Source organism: Cannabis sativa, chromosome 7 (genome assembly GCF_029168945.1).
Source record: "Cannabis sativa cultivar Pink pepper isolate KNU-18-1 chromosome 7, ASM2916894v1, whole genome shotgun sequence".
In the NCBI taxonomy this organism is placed as follows: Eukaryota; Viridiplantae; Streptophyta; class Magnoliopsida; order Rosales; family Cannabaceae; genus Cannabis; species Cannabis sativa.
The window spans coordinates 21,016,157-21,035,132 of NC_083607.1; the positions used below are offsets into that span (position 1 = coordinate 21,016,157).

Here is an 18,976-nt window from a genome sequence, read left to right on the forward strand (position 1 = left end):
CATGGTGTGATATGGGCCTCACTTGGATTTTGCAGTTTCCTCAATTTTATTTCTACTTCTCAAAAAATGCCACTTTTCCAATTCTAACCATTTAAATGCCAAACCTAATTATTTAATAACCAAAATAGATTATTAAATAATATTGTCATTTAAAATAATTATTAATTAGACATACAAAGTCTCTTAATTAATAATTAAACCTAGAAACCCTTTTATTTACAATTTCATCCTTAAACTGTGAGAATTCACAAATTAGACATAGTCTAACTTTTAGAATTATAATTGATTAATCATAAATCAATTATAGAGTCTTACAAACAGTATAGTCTCAACTAGAATGGGGACCATGGATCTATATTGCTGAGCCTCCAATAAGTTGAACAGATTTACCAAGTATAGTCTCAACACTCCTGAGATTGAGCATGAGCATCTCAGGATTTAGATTCTCTTAATCTAAGATCAACTTCTGATATTGACTTGGAAAGATACAACGGTAAGTTTATAATATCTTATCTAAGTTCAATATCGGTCCAGTCCAATGTATACTCCATACATTCGAAACTAATATACTTTACCAATGTCTTGGAAATAACATAACACTTACTGCAAGTGTAAGTATACTTTATCGCTGATTATCACATCAGTGTAAATCCAAAACACTGATGAACAGGGACTAAGTCTTTTGAATCATATAATCACAATCACATTCCACTGTATTGACAATACTGTAATTGTGAATGAATATATGTTCTGGATTTAACTGATTTTGTGCATATATTAAATATATACATTAAACCATAAACATGTAACATACATGTAAACATAAATCACTTCAAAATTCTATATTGATAACTAATCAGATTGTAATGGGTTTTATTTAGGGCACAATACCCAACATAATCACCATCTCATCAGTAGACTTTCTAGCATTCACGCAAGTCTAGAAACCTGATTTGGTGTAGTCTAAGAGCATTAAAATATCACCCTTATCGACTTATATATAGTTCCTTTTCTTGATCTTAAGATTTACTTGATTGTCTTCGAATGTATTAATCTGATACCTACTCATTACTCTCACTCAACAACAGGTGTCTAGTCTAATGCATTACAAAAGCATATATGAGACCTCTCACTGTTGATCCTAAGGAATTCTTTCATTTGACCTTTATCTTTTCTGGAATAGTTGAAACTTTTCCTTGGATAAATAAAATCTATGTCTAGAAGTCGAGAAGCTTCTATAGATTTCCATTGGAAAAAAAAAGCTCTAGCATCTTACAAAAGTAAGTTGCTTGCACTAGAGTAAGTAAACTACCAGGCATACCATAAGTCATAGGTTTAAATTATCTCAAACCTATAATACTAGGATCAGGAAGTTTTGTTAAGTCCATTGAATAGACTTATTAACAAGATTTCCTTTCTTGTCCTTGTAATAGAAAACTTTTAGTTATTCCATACAAATGGTTTAACTATAGTTCTTTTGGCTTTGCGTCTTAGTTCCTTATTCTGACTATCTATTACTTGTTCAAACTAACAATGGATTTTCATCACAAGTGTCTTCCAAGTCATAACAGGGTGAGTTCCTTGAAACCCTCTCATTATGACAAGGTACCGTGACTATCCGTCTAAGAACATAAGTGGTATTGGCCTCATCGATTGTGTCAAGAAAGCAGAGGCATTGAGACCATCTTATAAGATGATAGAGCAATTTGGAATCAAGAAAAAAATTATCTCCTCTACTTTTCTACTTTATTTTCAGATTTAGTCATTTTCTTAGAAAAGTAGTATTTGTTAAAACAAACACTTTCTTATCTTAATGACAATAGGATGGTCCTGTTGGAATTATTTTACAAGGATCTAGATTTACTACCATGTATGTTATTTAACATCCTAATATGAATTTTTAAAACAATGTAAATAAACACATATAAAGTTTAAGAAACCTTACATTGATTGCAGCGGAATATAATGACTCCTTCCATTTAGATCTCTAGCCCTTGATTCCTTTCTGTAGTAGAGCATTATCAAGATCTGAACCTGGATCTCTTTCTCTCCTTCTTGATCCCGATTCTCCTTCTTGTTGATTAGATTCTTCACAGTCTTACATACTATGATTTAGGACCAACTTGATGTGTGTGGGCACTTACTCAATCACTAATGGCTGAATAATATTTGTGAAGAAAGGCTTAGTGTTTTTAGAAATTGAAGAGGAAGAAGAAGAAGGAAGATGTCTCATCAAAAGCTAGGTTATTAGCTTTGGAGGCATTAGTTGGATAATGAGACCATAGCCTTCCTTTTATACTATCTTCAATAGGGTTAGGGTTGAATTATATGGATTAAAAAAGAATAAAATATTGGGCAAAAAATCAACCTTGGCCGTACAAAATAGTGGACCTCTTTCTAGTTAGATTTTTGCCACTTTATTTCAACCACTTATTCTTCTTTTCAATAATACCATATTTTCCAATTCAAACCTATAAATGCCAAAACTATTTATTTAATAATTAAAATAATTATCAAATAAAATTTTCATTTATAATATTTGTTAATTAGACTCCATAAAGTCTCTTAATTAACAAATAAACCCCAAAACACTATTTCTTCACAATCAAACCATATCTTAGTGAAAAATTTATAAACTAGACATAGTCTAATTTTAGAATTATAATTGATTAACTAAAATCAATTAACTGAGTCTTACAAGCAGTTTGTCTCAATTAGTATGGGGACCATGGGCCTATATAACCGAGCTTCCAATAAGCAGACCTAGAATTTACCAAGTAAATTCACTAACTTATTAATTCCTTGTTGCATCCACCATAGAACTTGGAATTGCACTCTTAGTTACATAGAACGCTCTATATGTTCCACGATATAGATACACTATTAATTATCCATTGTTATAATCCCAATAATCAATGATCCTCTATAGATGATCTACATTGCATAGGGATAAAATTATCGTTACACCCTTTCAATATATTTTATCCTTAAAATACTTTTCCACCTATAAATGATATTTTAGTAAAATAATATAATCACTAAAATGAGATCTCAATCATTTATCTCTATTCAGCCAAGCTCGAAGGAAGTCATCGTTTCACTTCTAAATACCTATAGAAGCTATAGCTTCTATATCTATGTTTAGCGCTCCCACTCAATTGTACTATCGTGTTCCCAAAATGTACGTATCACCCTGACCAAAAAGTAGACTTAACTAACAAATCAAAGAACACAAATAACACTCTTGAGATCGAGCCTAATCATATCAGGATTAAGATCATTTGATCTAGGATCAACTAGGTGATATTGAATTGAATAGATATTACGGTAAATTTATCATATCTAATCAAAGTTCAATATCGGTCCCTTCCAATGTATACTCCATACATCCGATACTGGTAAACTTTGCTAATGCCCTAGAAAGGACAAAACACTTATCAACGGTGTAAGTATATCTATCGCTGATTATCTTGCCAGTCTAAATCCAGTGATCTGAAAAATCAGGGAATTACACTTTTGAACATATAATCATGATTATATTCCACTGTGCTGACAACACTATAATCACGAACAAATACATATGTTCTGGACCTAATAGAATTTATATATTTAATAAATCATGTGAACCATGCAACATAAAATGATTTTTGATCTTTATTAATAAGTAAATCTGATTATATTGAAATGGGTTTTATTTAGGGCACAAAACCCAACAAACTCCCACTTGCAGTAATATAAAACAAAAAGTGCATTTCAAATAATCTCAACATCTTGATATCCAAATCAAGTGTAGTTTGTAGTATACTCTCCGTAATAGGATCTGACAGGTTGTATTTAATACAACCTTTCCTCCACCATTATATTTCCTTAATCACAAAATGCTTGATATTGTGAAATTCCTCTCTATATGTCTACTCCTTTAGGGATACTGGATTCTTTACTTTTTGGCAACTACTTTTGCGTTAGTCAGGAAGTAACACTAGTAGTTAATAAATGTTGGAACAATGCCAAAAATGTATAGAACTTTTCTTAGCCTGAATAAGCATCTTTCGTGCAACTTTAACAATCAGTCTCTCTGGTAGACTTAGAGAATTAAGATAGGTTTTTACACTTCTCCAAAATCACTGCTCCACCCCCAGAGTAATCACCATCTCATCAGCATATTTTCTAGCACTAAGGTAAGTCTAGAAATCTGATTTGGTGTAGTCTAAGAGTATTAAATACACCCTTATCGACTAACATATAGTTTCTCTTCTTGATCTTAAGATTCACTTGATTGTCTTCCAATGTTCCTTTCCTAGATTAATCTGATTTGGTGTCTGGTCTAATGCATAGGAAAGCATATATGAGACCTCTCACTGTTGATCCTAAGGAATTCTTTCATTGGCCTTATCTTTTCTGGAATAGTTGAGACTTTTCCTTAGATAAATAAAATCTATGCCTAGAAGTCGAGAAGCTTCTATAGATTTCCATTAGAAAAATCCTCCAGCATCTTACTAAAGTAAGTTGCTTGTACTAGAGTAAGTAAATTACCAGGCATACCACAAGCCATAGGTTTAGATAATCTCAAACCTATAATACTAGGAACATGAAGTTTTGTTAAGTCCATTGAATTACTAACCAAAATTTCCTTTCTTGTCCTTGTAATAGAAAACTTTTGGTTGTTCCATATGAATGGATTTAACCATAGTTCTCTTGGCTTTTCTTCTTAGTTCCTTAGTCTAACAATCCATTACTTGTTTAAACTAACAATGGATTTTAATCATAAGTGTCTCCCAAGTCATAACAGGGTGAGTTCCTTGAAACCCTCCCACTACGACAAGGTACCGTGACTTTTTGTCTAAGAATCTAAATTGTATTGTCCTCTTCGTTTGTGTCAAAACAACAGAGGCAGTGGGATCATCATATATCGAATAAGTTGATTGAACACTTTCGGAATCAAGAAAAATATCTCCTTTATTTGCTACTTTGTTTTTCAGACTTAGTCATTTTCTTAGAAAAGTAGTATTTGCTGAAACAAACACTTTCTTATCTAATGAATATGGGATGGTCCACCCCTAATCACTTAGAATAGCTAACAAACATGCAAACCTTAGTTAATAGTTCTCGGTTTTCTTAAAATTACGATTAGGTCATCCATGAATCTAGTAAGGGTTTATACTAAGTACACAACCATTCCATCATTCTAAAATTCTTCTATCACCAGGGTATATCCCTAGAAGGACTTAGGAAATTGGTAGTAACTAATCATAGACCATGTATTATCATCAATATGCAAATCGAATTTCTGGGGAGGTAAGTTTGGATATAATTCAAGATTCAACTTAATGATCTTTGAACTGCATATCCTAATATTTCTCCACCCTTATCCGTTTGCAAGATCCTTAACCACTTACCTTAATGGTTTTCCACCATTGCTAGAAATTCATGAAATTTTTCAAACATTTCAAATTTCTTTGCATAAGGTAAAATCTAGAGTGATCGTTTTAAGAACATAACGAAAACTCATATCCACCCCTGAATGTATATCCATCTACGAATATAGATGATTCACTTTCAGTGGATATAGGCATATTGACTCTTTGCAGAGATTGATCTTGTCAAAACCACTATGAACAAGATACAAATGCCATAGATTTATAAAATATGTGGTTGTGGTCTTTCGATGACTTAGGTTTAGTTACATCAAAGAGTTCTTAGAATAGTCCAAGTTGATTTTGGTCACAAAATTCACTACTACAAATTACACTATTTACGTCGGTCAACGCTACTGTTCATAGCGTTGACCGACGTGAATAGTATCTAAATAATTGGACCGTCTGTTTATAAATGACGTTAATAATCTATAATTTACGTCATTTTTTAACTGATGGTAAAAACGAAACTGACGAAATAAAGAAAAAAAATTTAAGAACTTGCTTTTTCATTTTGCGTCTGTATTTAACAGTCGACCATTGGTATTTGCGAGTTTTTGAAAATGACGCAAAATAAAAAATGTGAGAAACCGACACAGAGCTACATCAGTAAAATCCCTAAACCCAATCAAATGGGTACTGTTCATACTTCCCTAACCCTCCCTCTTTGCAATTTCTCTAGCGAAACCAGCGGCCACTCGAGCCCCTTTCACCCTCTTCAAAACACCCTGTTCAAAACCGGCCACGCAAGACCCTTTCCTCCTCTTCTTAATCGGGCGGTGACCTAACCCCGGCCTCCTCCTTTCTTCTTTGTCTTCTACATAATTGAGCGGTTGTTGTTAGGGTTGTTAATTGAAGGACGGTCTTGGGTTATTATGAGGCCATTGTAACAACCAGAGGGTGTGCCGAGTGGGGGTATTGATGATGTGATTTTTTCAATTGAGCAGCCTTGGTTAGTAAGGTCGAGCCAATACATGTCTTTTTGTTGGTTTTTTTTCATTATTGATGAAGATGAAGTTTGGAAGATTTGAGTTGCATGTTGATGAAATCTGGAGCGTCGATTAGAGTGTGCCATTCTTTGCATATTGATCTGTAACAGAGCAAGTCTTTCACACTTAAATGGAAAAGTATGTTCATGAGGATATCACTGTGTATGTCTACACTTCCCATTATTATTATTTTAATTTATTTTTGCTATGGTCTATTGATGTAGTTGATCATATATAAAGAAAGATTAAAAAAGATTAATGTTCTAATTCTAATTGCAAAATAAAAGATTTCAATTTAATTATTTGAATTATTTAAATGAGATTTTCTTACTTTGTGATTTTGTTCTTGGCCGAGTGTTTTGGGAAATTACTGGGTTTGTTTTTTTCTTGGCTTCGATTTTGTGTGGTTGAGTGAGTTTTCTGAGTATGAATCGTGTGAGATTTTTTCTGGGTTTTGCCTTGTGTTTGTAGCTGTGACTAGAAGAGAGGAAGAAGAAAAATCTAGAATCTAAGAACTCTAATCCCAACCGTGAAATGAGAAGAGAAGAAAGCTTGAAGAATCTTAACCCTTTCGACCACTTCTTTAAAAAATTCTTCTGTGAAAGGAACATTAGATTCTCAACCACCTTCGGCTCTTAGAATTGATGAGAGCTTGTCTCCAACATCTCTTGATTCTGTTGTAATAGCAAAGAAGGAGACCAAGAATGAAAAATACTCTAGTACCAGTCCCATAAATTCAGCTGAATGCTTAGAGGCTGATCAGGTAATGTTCACTTTTTATATTCATTATGCATAGTATAGTATATTCATTATGCATAGTCTGATTATTCTGAGTTGCTGTTCCTAGAAAGTTGATAGAGCTTTGTGATTTAAATACAGAGACTTGACACACAGATTTTAGTAGCTGTGTTTGTAGTGTCGATTGAACCGCACTTGAAAGAAGTAGATGTCTAGGAATTTATACATACATTATCCTTAAGAAAAAAAATACTTAAATGTCATGTAAATGACTATGTAGCTGCTCTACAAACATCTGTAACAGCAGATGATAAACATATGACATCTAATGTCTGCTCTGTTTTCCAAAATACTAATAAGGTCTCTGCTGATACAGTTCACCCAATTTTAAGCCAAGAAGCACAAGACGATATTAAGGATAGAATACATTTGCCAGTGGACTCTAATTGTGACCCTTCTTGTGCAGCCTCTAATTGGTAGATGTGATTAAGGAGCTGTAGTGGAGCTTGTTTCTGTCATATATTCAAGATTCGTACTAGCTGCCTGAATTTAGTTGCTTCTATATTGTGGCTTAGACTTGTTGATAAACTATGAAATGATTTTGAGAGTATTGATTATTAGTTAAATGTTGTTGAATTTTTCCATTTTGTCAAAGATGTAACTGGTAATCGGACATATTGCTCTGCTTGGTTATATTTTGAACTTTTTTTTAGATTAAAGAAATTTGTGTTTTATACCGAACAAATAAATATAAGATAGCATGCTAAAAAATTATCCAAATTGATGATTATTCTCCTTTTATTCTTCATTGAGCAACCATGTCTTTCAATATACAGGAAAAAAGCTTCTTTTGGAAAAACATGGACCTGATCATGTTGCAAGGATATCTGTGTTTGAGGTATGCATCTATAGTTTTTTTTACAGTGTTGCAACTTGACTAAATTTATGGGTGATATCTGTATAACTTCTATTGTAGAGCTAGGAATGCATATTACTGAATAAAATTGTAATTGGTGCTTCAACATGTGGTGGTAGGTCTTGAACTAAAATTAAAGTTAGATTTGTGAACAAAATCTTAAAAACAAGTAATAAATATATATATAAATCTTTTTTTTATTATTATCTATATGTATATAAACAGCTTTTCTTGTAATCTTCATTAATCAATAAGAGACTTTTACTTTCTTTCTCATCCGCAACAATAAATGAGGTGATTTTATATTTAAAGTTTAAATTGTGTATTTGCTTATATAAATTTTCTTAATTGTTGCAGAAAATGGCTCAATGTTTTATTATAAAGCTTATGGGCGCTACTTATCGATACAATTTTAAATCGAAGATTGGATAAGCAAGAAGGCACTTCGGATAATATCAAGAGTTATGAAAGTTAGGAGCAGGAGAACTGTTTCTAATCACACTTATGGAGGATATGCTTGTGTATTGTAAGTGAAATTTTTTACTAATTTATGAAGGTTGGGTTTGTATATTGAAAGTACTGTTAGAAATATTTGTTAAGTAGACACTTTATGTAATACCACTCATGTAATTGTCGTAATTTGAATTTATCTTTTACTGATTCAAATTTTATATTATTATTTTTTTACAGTGAACTTTCAGTTAATAATGTATATGTTTTTATATGGATATATATGATATTAGCTTATCTTTTTTATATATATGGACAAAATAATATTAGTTTATTTGTGATTTTTTTTTAATATGTGGAAAGTTTTATCGTGAAAAATATTTTGTGTACACCTAAGTGTCATTTTAGAACTGACGCAAAAAACAGTTGTTGCGTCGGTTGAAGATTGACGCATAGCTTGTTGTGTCACTTCAAAACTAACGCAAAATGCTTCAATTTTTTTTTTGTATTTTGCGTCGGTTACAAAATGACGAAAATAGTTTTTAGTGTCATTTTATAACCGACGCAAATAAATTACTATTTGCGTCTACGGCTTATACGTCGGTTTATAAAACCGACGCAAAATCTTTATTAGTCACTTGAAAACCGACGAAAATACTCCTTTTTGTAGTAGTGATTCTAAACTCATATTCCATACTTTGACATACAGTTTGAATCCATTGACAGAAAATTGATATTAAACACTTGTGAAAGTTGAACTGTATTGTATTTTAGAAATAGAAATATAAAATTTCTATTTGGATCTAAAATTTAAAGTCAAAGACTTTAATTTATGCCAAATATACAATGAGTAATGATTCGAGCTTGGACCACAACTACTAATCTAACTCTAAGTCTAATTTGCCTAAAGTAAGCATATATAAGTAGGAGATTCTAAGATCGAAGATTATATCATTTTGGGAATATAGTCATCTGTGCCATTCAATTTCATAAAAGAAAATAGAATGACATTATAAGCAGATGATTTATAAAGCATTCATCCAATGATATACTATGTAAGAAAATTCAAAATGAATAAGCTTAGAGGAATAAGTAAAGGATAATTTCGATTTAAAATAAGAATCCAACGATGTCCCGGTAGGCGAGAGTCAAAATTATTCTTATTTGTAAATGTCTTCATTGTTTCATATTGTAAATACTTGTCTAAGGTGTCATCTATTGATGAACAGCTAGATGTTGCATTTACAAATATTTATCTATTGAGATCTAACACTATTATGTTTGTCTAATGGATGACAATTCATTAGGATTTGTCCCATTAAAAAAAACAACCCAAGTTAGACCAACAATGAAGATTCGGAATTAAACTACAATTAATAACAGAAATCAACATGGTTCAATATAAATTCACACATAATTCAGAAATTATTCAGTATTTAGCAAATAACAAAGACATGTAAAAATACAAAACTATCATATCTTAAAAAATTTCCAAGGTTTCCAACAAACTAATATAGTGTCCCGTTAGGCGAGAGTCAAAGTATCATTCATTGAATAGAGTTGTCTGCTCATCTAAAATGAATACCATTCTAGCAACCTTTTTATTAGATCCAAATAAGCATCCAACGTTGTCCCGGTAGGCGAGAGTCAATGTTATTCTTATTTTATGAGGTTCTACCATTGTTTCATACTTCGTAAATTTCTCTCTAAGTAGTCACCGTAGGGGAGAATCTAATAGAGACGAAAACTTACAAAATACTTATCATAAGAGATCGTTACGGTGTTAAATGCTTCAACGAATAACCATCCATTAGGGGGACGAAGTCTAGCGTCTCGAGGTTATATTGAAAACATATTAAACATGTAGGACCAACAATGGAGATCGAATATCCTTATAACTAAAGCTCATTATTTTAAAGAGTTGTATTTTCTTTGATACTTATTTTAATATATTTTTATTTAATTAAAATTTCCAATTTAGAATAAAATTCTAAATATAAATTTTAATTTAATATTTAAAAAATTATACTTAGATGGATATTTAAAATAAAATGAATTATTTTCCATCTTAGTAATAATTTTCAATAAATATTTAGAAAATTATTCAATTTAAGTTGTATCAAAATTAATTTAATTTAATTTACAACTCAAATTTAATTTTCTATAAATATATATTGCATTTAAAAAATTAATGTATTTAGAATAAGTACAATTTTCGAAAATTCTCTAAAATAAAATAAAATAAATCTTGAAAAATTATTCTAATTTTATGTTGATCCAAAATTAATTAAAAAATTAATTTTCAACACAAATATAATTTTCCTATTTAATTAAATATCTGAGAAAATTATCAAATATTTAAGTATCATGATTAAAATCAACTTAAATATTAATTTTCTACTTAATTAAATATAACTAGAAAAATACTTCAAGCAAATAGGCGATAACTATCTAGATTTTCATTGACTAATTAATTTATTTTCTAATTATAATATATTTTAGTCATTTATTTTAATTAATCATTTAAATGAAAAATATAATGATTTAAGTTGGTCTAAAATTAAAATAAATAAGTTTCAACTTTAATCTATTTTTCAAGAAAAATTCAAAATTTTCTGCATTTAAATAAAAAATGCAATTTCGAAAAAAAGATTAATAAAATAAAATAAAATATTTATTGAAAATTATTCAAATTTAAGTTGTTCTGAAATTAAAATTTCTAACTTAAAATAATTTTCTATTTAATTAAATATTTTGAAAATAATAATATTTAAGTATCAAGAATGAAATAACCTTAAATATTTAGTTAATAATTTAATTAAATGTATTAAATATAAGAATTAAATAATCAAGTATAAAATAAACTCAATTATTAATTCTAATTTAATACTAGGAAAAATATTTTTAATTTAGTTGATCCAAAATTAATTAAAACAAATAATAAATTTTCAACTGAAAATATTTTCCTAATTAAATATTAGAAAATATAGCTAGTACTAGAAATAACTATCTAGAATATATTTCAACTAACTAAGTATTTTTCTAATTCAATTATGTTGCTAATTCAATTTTAATTAGGTTAGACTAATATAATTAACCTTATACAATTATTTAAATAAGGCAAATGGACCTTCACGATTGGGGTGGTTCATGTGAGGGAGGGTTGGGTTCAGTATGTCGTACCCACTGCTATTGGCCCCTAACTCTCACACAAGGCCCAAAGGAGAGGAATTATTAAACAAACAATTGTTATCCATTGAATAAGTCCAATTCTAATTGGGCCTAAATAAAATTACTTATGTTAAATTTATTTTAGCAACCTAGTCCATTTACTTAGTAAAACTTAAATGGGCTTCCTATATGCATCTAAGCCCAAAAGCAAACATATAGGCTCACATCGGTCAAATAATTTGGATGGGCCCTATCATGTTACTAGGTTTACACAGATGAAAGAAGTACAAAATTTACCTGTTACAAATTATTTATAGGATCTATTGACAATTGGACTATGATTAAAATCAAATCATTGGATCTGTCAACAAGTTAGTCATAGCAATTTAGATCAAATCAATAATAGGTTTGTTAAAAAAAAGTTTTGAATAAACAATATAAATAAACAAACAATGTCCATGTAACAAATGTGAAATAAGATATTAATATAATTAAATTATTATTTTAAACTAACCAACTAAAATTTTGAAAATTTAGGGTTGTTAAAACCAACCTTAAAAATCTTATCAAAATTTATAATTCAAAAATGAAAAACTAATTTAAAATATCTAGGTTTATTTGAATTATTTTATCAAATTAAATTAAATATCAAATAAGATAAATGATTTGAAAAAAAATATCTTCAATATCATTTTCTAATCTTATACTTTAATAAAATTAAAATAATAAAATAAACCAATTTTAAAATAGATATGGGTATGCAATTATTATTTTAAGAATAAAATAATAAATAAATAATAATTATCCTAATTATATGTCAAAATATCTCAAATTAAGTATCATTCAAATTTCTACAAAAATATCTAAGTTATTTAAATATTTAAAATATAATTTATAAATTTTTAATAAGTAAAATGATATAAAATAGTAAAATATCATTTTTCAAACTTATAATTTATAAACAATTAAATATTTAAGAAAATAACAAATTTTGAATTTGAAAAATATTATGGTTAGAATATCTATAAACAAATTTCTAGGTTAATTTCAAATTTATTAATTATTTAATTTATCATATGAGGTAATTTTAATATAATATTTCAAATTAAAAAGATAAAGTTATCTTTTTATTTTATATATGCCCAATATTAAAATATCTAAGCTTATAATTAAATAATATATAAATATTAAGAAAATTAACATATTTTAAATCTGATCATAATTTAAAAAATAAAATAATTAATTTTTAAACTTAAACCTCAAAATATCAAAAAATTAATAATAATCTATAAATGAATATTATTAATTTAAAAAATGATATTTAAGTTTAAATATATTAAAAATAATATTTTATTTTAATTTTAGGGTTTGAAAATTGGAAAAAATCGAAATTTGGGCAAAAATCCCACAAAAATCAGATTTTGGTGTTGCCCAGGCTGCACGTGCAGCCGCAGGAGGCTGCAAAAGGCCTAGGATGCGCGCGGAGGAAGGGAGTTGCAGGGTGGGACGTGGAGCTGAGCTAGGCATGTGCAGGGTCTCCATGGGCGCGAATGTAGGATTCACGTGCCTGAGCGAGGGACGTGCGCGCGCTTAAGACAGGATTTTGTCTGAAGATGCGCGCGCGTGTATGGTGCCTTGTCCGCGCGCCTGGTGCACCCGATGCACCTACTCGACAGCCATGGCATCCAATCTTCCAAAATTCATAACTTCCTCAATTTTTATCGGAATTGAGTTTTGTAAAAACAAAAAATTTTCACAAGGAATCCAAATAAAATATTTTGAAAAAAGAAAAAAAATATTTTCATGGAAAAAGTTTCGTAAAACACACACATTCATCAAATAGTCACATAAACCAACATGAAACCATCCAAATCAACACAAACATCGTTTGTAAATCCATATTTCATGAAAGTAAATCATTACCATGGCTCTGATACCAGTTGTTGGAATCTAGATTTACTACCATGTATATTGTTTAACATCCTAATACGAAATTCTAAAACAATGTAAATAAACACATATAAAGTTTAAGAAATCTTACATTGATTGCAGCGGAATATAATGACTCCTTCCGTTCAGATCTCTAGCCCTTGATTCCTTTTTGTAGCAGAGCATTATCAAGATCTGAACCTGGATCTCTTTCTCTCCATCTTGATCTCGATTCTCCTTCTTGTTGATTGGATCCTTTACAGTCTTACATACTATGATGGAGGACCAACTTGATGTGTGTGGGCACTTACTCAATCACTAATGGCTGAATAATATTTGTGAAGAAAGGCTTAGTGTTTTTCAAAATTGAAGAGGAAGAAGAAGAAGAAGGAAGAGGTCTCATCAAAAGCTAGGTTATTAGCTTTGGAGGCATTATGTAATACCCTGAATTTAAGAGATGGACTAGAAAAAACCCTAATTGGATAATTATGAATAATTGAGGAATTATATTATTATATAGTTCAATATATGTGAATTAATATGTTAAGACCCCATTGGTGAGCCATGGGCATTTTGGTAATTATGACCCGAGAAGGGTAAAATGATGATATTAATTTAATTACGTGCTTAATAGAACTATATTATTATATAGTATGCCTGTGTTGTCTTTTCAAGTGTGTTCTGACAGGTTGGCGCGGTATAGTCACAATCGGGAATTTCGGGTCGAACTGGGTTCGGGCCCGAAACGCAAATGGAATTGATTTACTTGGCATTTTATTTGATATGTGATAATCTGAAATTATTTGTGAATTATTTATGCATGAAATGATAAAATTACCCTTGTGTGGGTGAGTATGTGTGTATTTAAGCCCTAGGGGCAAAATGGTCATTTGACAATATTTGATTTACATTGAATTAAATTGATTTTGAGGGATAAAGGATGAATTTTCTGGATTTGTCTCTCTCTCACCCGATCACTCACTCTCTCTCTAACCTCTTGAAGTTTCAAAGTTTCATGTAGAAAAGCTTGGTTTTTGGTTTGATTGAAGCTTGAGTTTTGAGGAAGGTCATTGTTCTTGTTTTGTTGAGAATTAAGGTAGTTTTCTATGATCTTAATCTTGTTTTAGTTGCTGAAATATTATGTTTGAAAAGCATGAACTTGGTGATGATGATGGGTTGCATGTTAAGTGGATTGGGGCTAATTTTGTTGAATTTGAGTTTGTATTGTTGTATGCTTTGTTGTTGAGCTTGGGCAGAGATTGTATGGTATTTCTAGGTTGGAATTTCATGTTTAAAGTGGTGTTATGCTGCTGGATTTTAATAGGTTTGTGTTGGGTTGAGTTCATGTCCTTGAAATTGAAATCTTGATGAGTTTAAGCATGATTTTGTTATGTTTTCTCAATCTGAATTCTTGGAGTTATTTTTGGGATTTTGATGCATGAATTATGTTAGTTGAGCATCTTATAATTGCTAGTAATCCTATATGTTAATTTGAAAGTTGGTTGAGAAATTGGAGTGCAAAGAATGATTTTTCTTGCTGAAATTCGTGGAAGGGCTTCTTTGGTTTACGGGTTACGCACCCGAGATCTTTGCGGCATGCTGGAGCATCTTAGCGGCCATACTTGTGATTTTTTGGCAGTTTGGTGTCGAATATTGAAAATGCTTAACTTTTTATTCCGAACTCCGATTTGGGAGTTCTTTATATCGTTGGAAAGCTCGTTCCGAGCTCTGTATGATTATCTGAATTTTAAATGCCATGATTGAATTATATGAGTATGGAATCAGGGGTTAACCCTAAGTGTGAAAAATCTTGGATTTGTGTGACTAGGATTACCGGCACCTGATCAGGAGCACCGGGGATTCGGAATCTCTTTCTATTGCTGGACAACAGGTAAGACAGTGATTAACACGTAGAGTATGGACAGTGGCTCTTATATTATGAATGATATGCATGAATGTTTAGTAACCGGGATTAGGGTTATTACCCTAATAGGAATAGTCTAATAGCCTAGGGTTATTGCCCTAGTAATATATGTGTGTAATGCCATGACATGTTATTTGAAATGAGATTTAGGGATTATGCGCTCAAGGCATAATCGGGTCGGACTCGGTAACCATAACCGAGATGAACCAATTCTAAGGCCTTAATGTATTTAGACATGTGAGAGCAACACGTGGGTCTACGTCATGTAGATTTAAATAGATGTGTGAGCGCAACACCTAAGTCTACGCCACGTAGACATAAATGGGCATGTTGGTATAATAATCAGGTCTGTGTTATACAGACATATGTGAATGACATATCTATTAAATAGTATGATGAGCATATTATATTTGTTATGATTTAAACTGCCTTGCTGGGCTTGTCTCACGGGTGCTCTACTGTGTAGGAAAGGGTAAGGCATTAGCTGATCAGCCATGAGTTTCAGGAGCAGGGCAAAGAATGTACATGTTCAAGCCATATCAGACCAAGCGGGTTAAGGGTCTACTAGTGTTGAACTTTTGAATGCTGTTTTGCCGCTTAGGTCGGCTAGAAAGAAAACAAAAGGACTTGTAATAAAGTTTATAAATATTTTTGGGATCCCAACCGTTTAAAAGTTTAAATGTATTACAAGTTTTATTATTTAATTTAAAAGTTTAAATTCTGCGCTATTTTGATTAGTAATCCCGATTAGGGGATTAGGGTTCCATAAGTATTTTGGGTAGCGTGCCTAATTACTTAGGGCATTACAATTTGGTATTAGTGCGCCAAGGTTTTTAAACTTCCTGTAGACCAGCCGAACATGTACATTCGTCGTCAGAGATAAGCTCGACTCATGGTGCAGTAAGTATTGAAAGTAAATACTTTATTGTTTGTGTGATCATCTGTTTACCGCTTTCCATTTTAGGCAGTATGCAAGCATCTAGAGTATGTATGTGTTATGTGATGCCATGCTATAAATGCTATTTTTTTATGCGAATATGTATGAGGTAAATAGATGAGTTAGGGTTTAAGGCAATAAGTACGTAAGTGTGTTATTGGTGCTTAACTCGCTGGGATTGTTGATTACAGGGGTACTAGTAATGGACCCTCCGCAATCATCCAAACCACAGGGCGAGCAAGTAGAGCCCGGGGCTACCCCAACCAATCCACCAGCACCGCCTCTACCTCCGCAGAATCCGGGGGATAATGCGGGGGCTGTTAATACTAATCCTCTTGTTGATTGGCAGCAAATGTTTCATGAAATGCGAAGTGTCATACTTCGTCAAGAGGAAGAGTTGCAACGTCTAAGGCAACAGGCTGCCCCAGTTAATCAAGGGTTACCACCAGCTCCTGTGCCAGTGGTGGGTAACCAAGGGTATATTATGCCGCACCGGGACTCTGTGTCCGAGCGGTTTGTGAAGCTCCAACCTCCAGTTTTTCTAGGAGGTATTGATATTATTAAGGCCGATCAGTGGATGAGCACTGTTACCCGTATCGTCGATAATATGGGGGTGACGGGAACAGAGAGGGTGAATTGTGCGACCTTTAAGTTTCAAGACCATGCTCATGTCTGGTGGGATATAGTGTATCAGACTCGAGATGTCAGTGTGATGACATGGGAAGAGTTCAAGAAACTTTTTGAGGAAAAGTTTTATAACGTTACAGTGAGGACTTCACACCAGGAAGATTTTGTGAAGTTGACTCAGGGAAAGATGTATGTGGCCGAGTATACTCTGGAATTCGATCGGTTATCTAAATTTGCTGGTGATCTAGTGCCTACAGATTTCACCATAAAGCAAAAGTATGTTCGAGGACTGAATGCTACAATCAGTCGGGACTTGAAAATTACCACATCACATGACACTATGTATAAGAGGGTGGTAGACTTGGCCTTAATTGCTGAGGAGGCCGAGCAAAAAGTAATGAAAGAGCAGGCTGTAAAGGATGCCGTCATGGCATCAAACCCTCCTGCTAGTGGTAATGTAAGTAAGGGGACCAACAGTGGCAACCCCGAGCACAAGCGGAAGGCTGAGGCTTCTGGAGCATCATGGGGAAATAGAAAGTTTCGGGGAAATAGAGGTGGCCATTAGGGTCGCGGGTCCTCATTCCGGTCATATCCTGAGTGTCCTAAATTCAAGAAGCATCATCCTGGTGAGTGCCGAGCCAAGGCATGTTTCCAGTGTGGCATGGTGGGCCACTTTATCAGAGATTGTCCCTAAGCCAAGAAAGAAGAGCCTAAGAAGAATACTGCTCAGAACCCGGGCCGACTTTTCACTATAACTCAGGCAGACGCTGATGCTAGTCCGTCAGTTGTGACATGTCAGTTGTCTATTAATGATTGTTCATATACTTTGTTATTTGACTCGGGAGCTACTCATTCATATGTATCGAGTAGAGTGATAGAAAGTTTTCATAAGCCATGTGATATTTATGCTTCGGGGCTTGGAACCCTGTTACCCTCGGGAGACCTGATAGTGTCCACAAGGTGGATTCGGTCCTTATCTTTTTGGATTGACGGTTGTGAATTGACCGCCAATCTAATTGAGTTACAATTATATGACTTTGACATAATTCTGGGAATGGATTTTCTGTCTAAGTATGGAGCAATGATTGACTGTAAATGGAAGATGGTAGTGTTTGAGCCCGATAGTGCTAACCCAACGGTGTTCGTGGTTAAGGTTCAGGGGGCACGCATACCGAGAATATCACTGTAAAGACCTGATGGGTAGAGATTTTTTGGGGTTCATAGTCACTGCAGTGGACACCAGCCAACCTGTGACATCAGGGCCTAAGAATACGAGATTGGTATGCAAGTTCCTTGATGTCTTTCCAGAAGACTTCCCGGGATTGCCACCTACTAGGGAAATTGAATTTGTTATTGAATTGGTTTTGGGAGTGGATCCAGTGTCTAAGGCACCGTACTGAATGGCTCCAGCTGAGTTGAAGAAATTGAAGATACAGTTGCAAGAATTATTGAATCTAGGATTTATCAGACCGAGCTAGTCACCTTGGGGTGCTCCGATTTTGTTTGTGAAAAAGAAAGACGGAACCCTGCGAATGTGTATTGATTATCGTGAGTTGAATAAGCTTACTATTAAGAACAAGTACCCTTTGCCTTGAATTGATGATCTGTTTGATCAACTGAAGGGGAATAAGATGGTCTTTTCCAAGATTGATCTTCGCTCAGGCTATCATCAGCTGAGAATTCGAGAGGAAGATCCCAAAAACTGCGTTCCGTACTCGGTATGGACATTATGAATTTCTTGTAATGTCTTTTGGACTCACTAATACCATGACGACATTCATGGATTTGATGAATCGGGTGTTTAAAGACTATCTGGATAGGTTCGTGATTGTATTTATTGACGACATTTTGGTGTACTCTGAGACAGAAGAAGAGCATGAG

At 32.5% G+C, this 18,976-nt stretch overlaps 1 long non-coding RNA gene across 1 annotated transcript; it reads left to right on the forward strand.

The window, feature by feature from the left end:
• The first annotated feature begins 5,987 nt into the window (after positions 1-5,987).
• Positions 5,988-8,678, forward strand: LOC115717212 (uncharacterized). Its single transcript, XR_004011705.2, has 4 exons — positions 5,988-6,565; positions 6,875-7,166; positions 7,978-8,039; positions 8,415-8,678. It is a non-coding gene; the product is annotated as an uncharacterized LOC115717212 (long non-coding RNA).
• Positions 8,679-18,976: the final 10,298 nt, after the last annotated feature.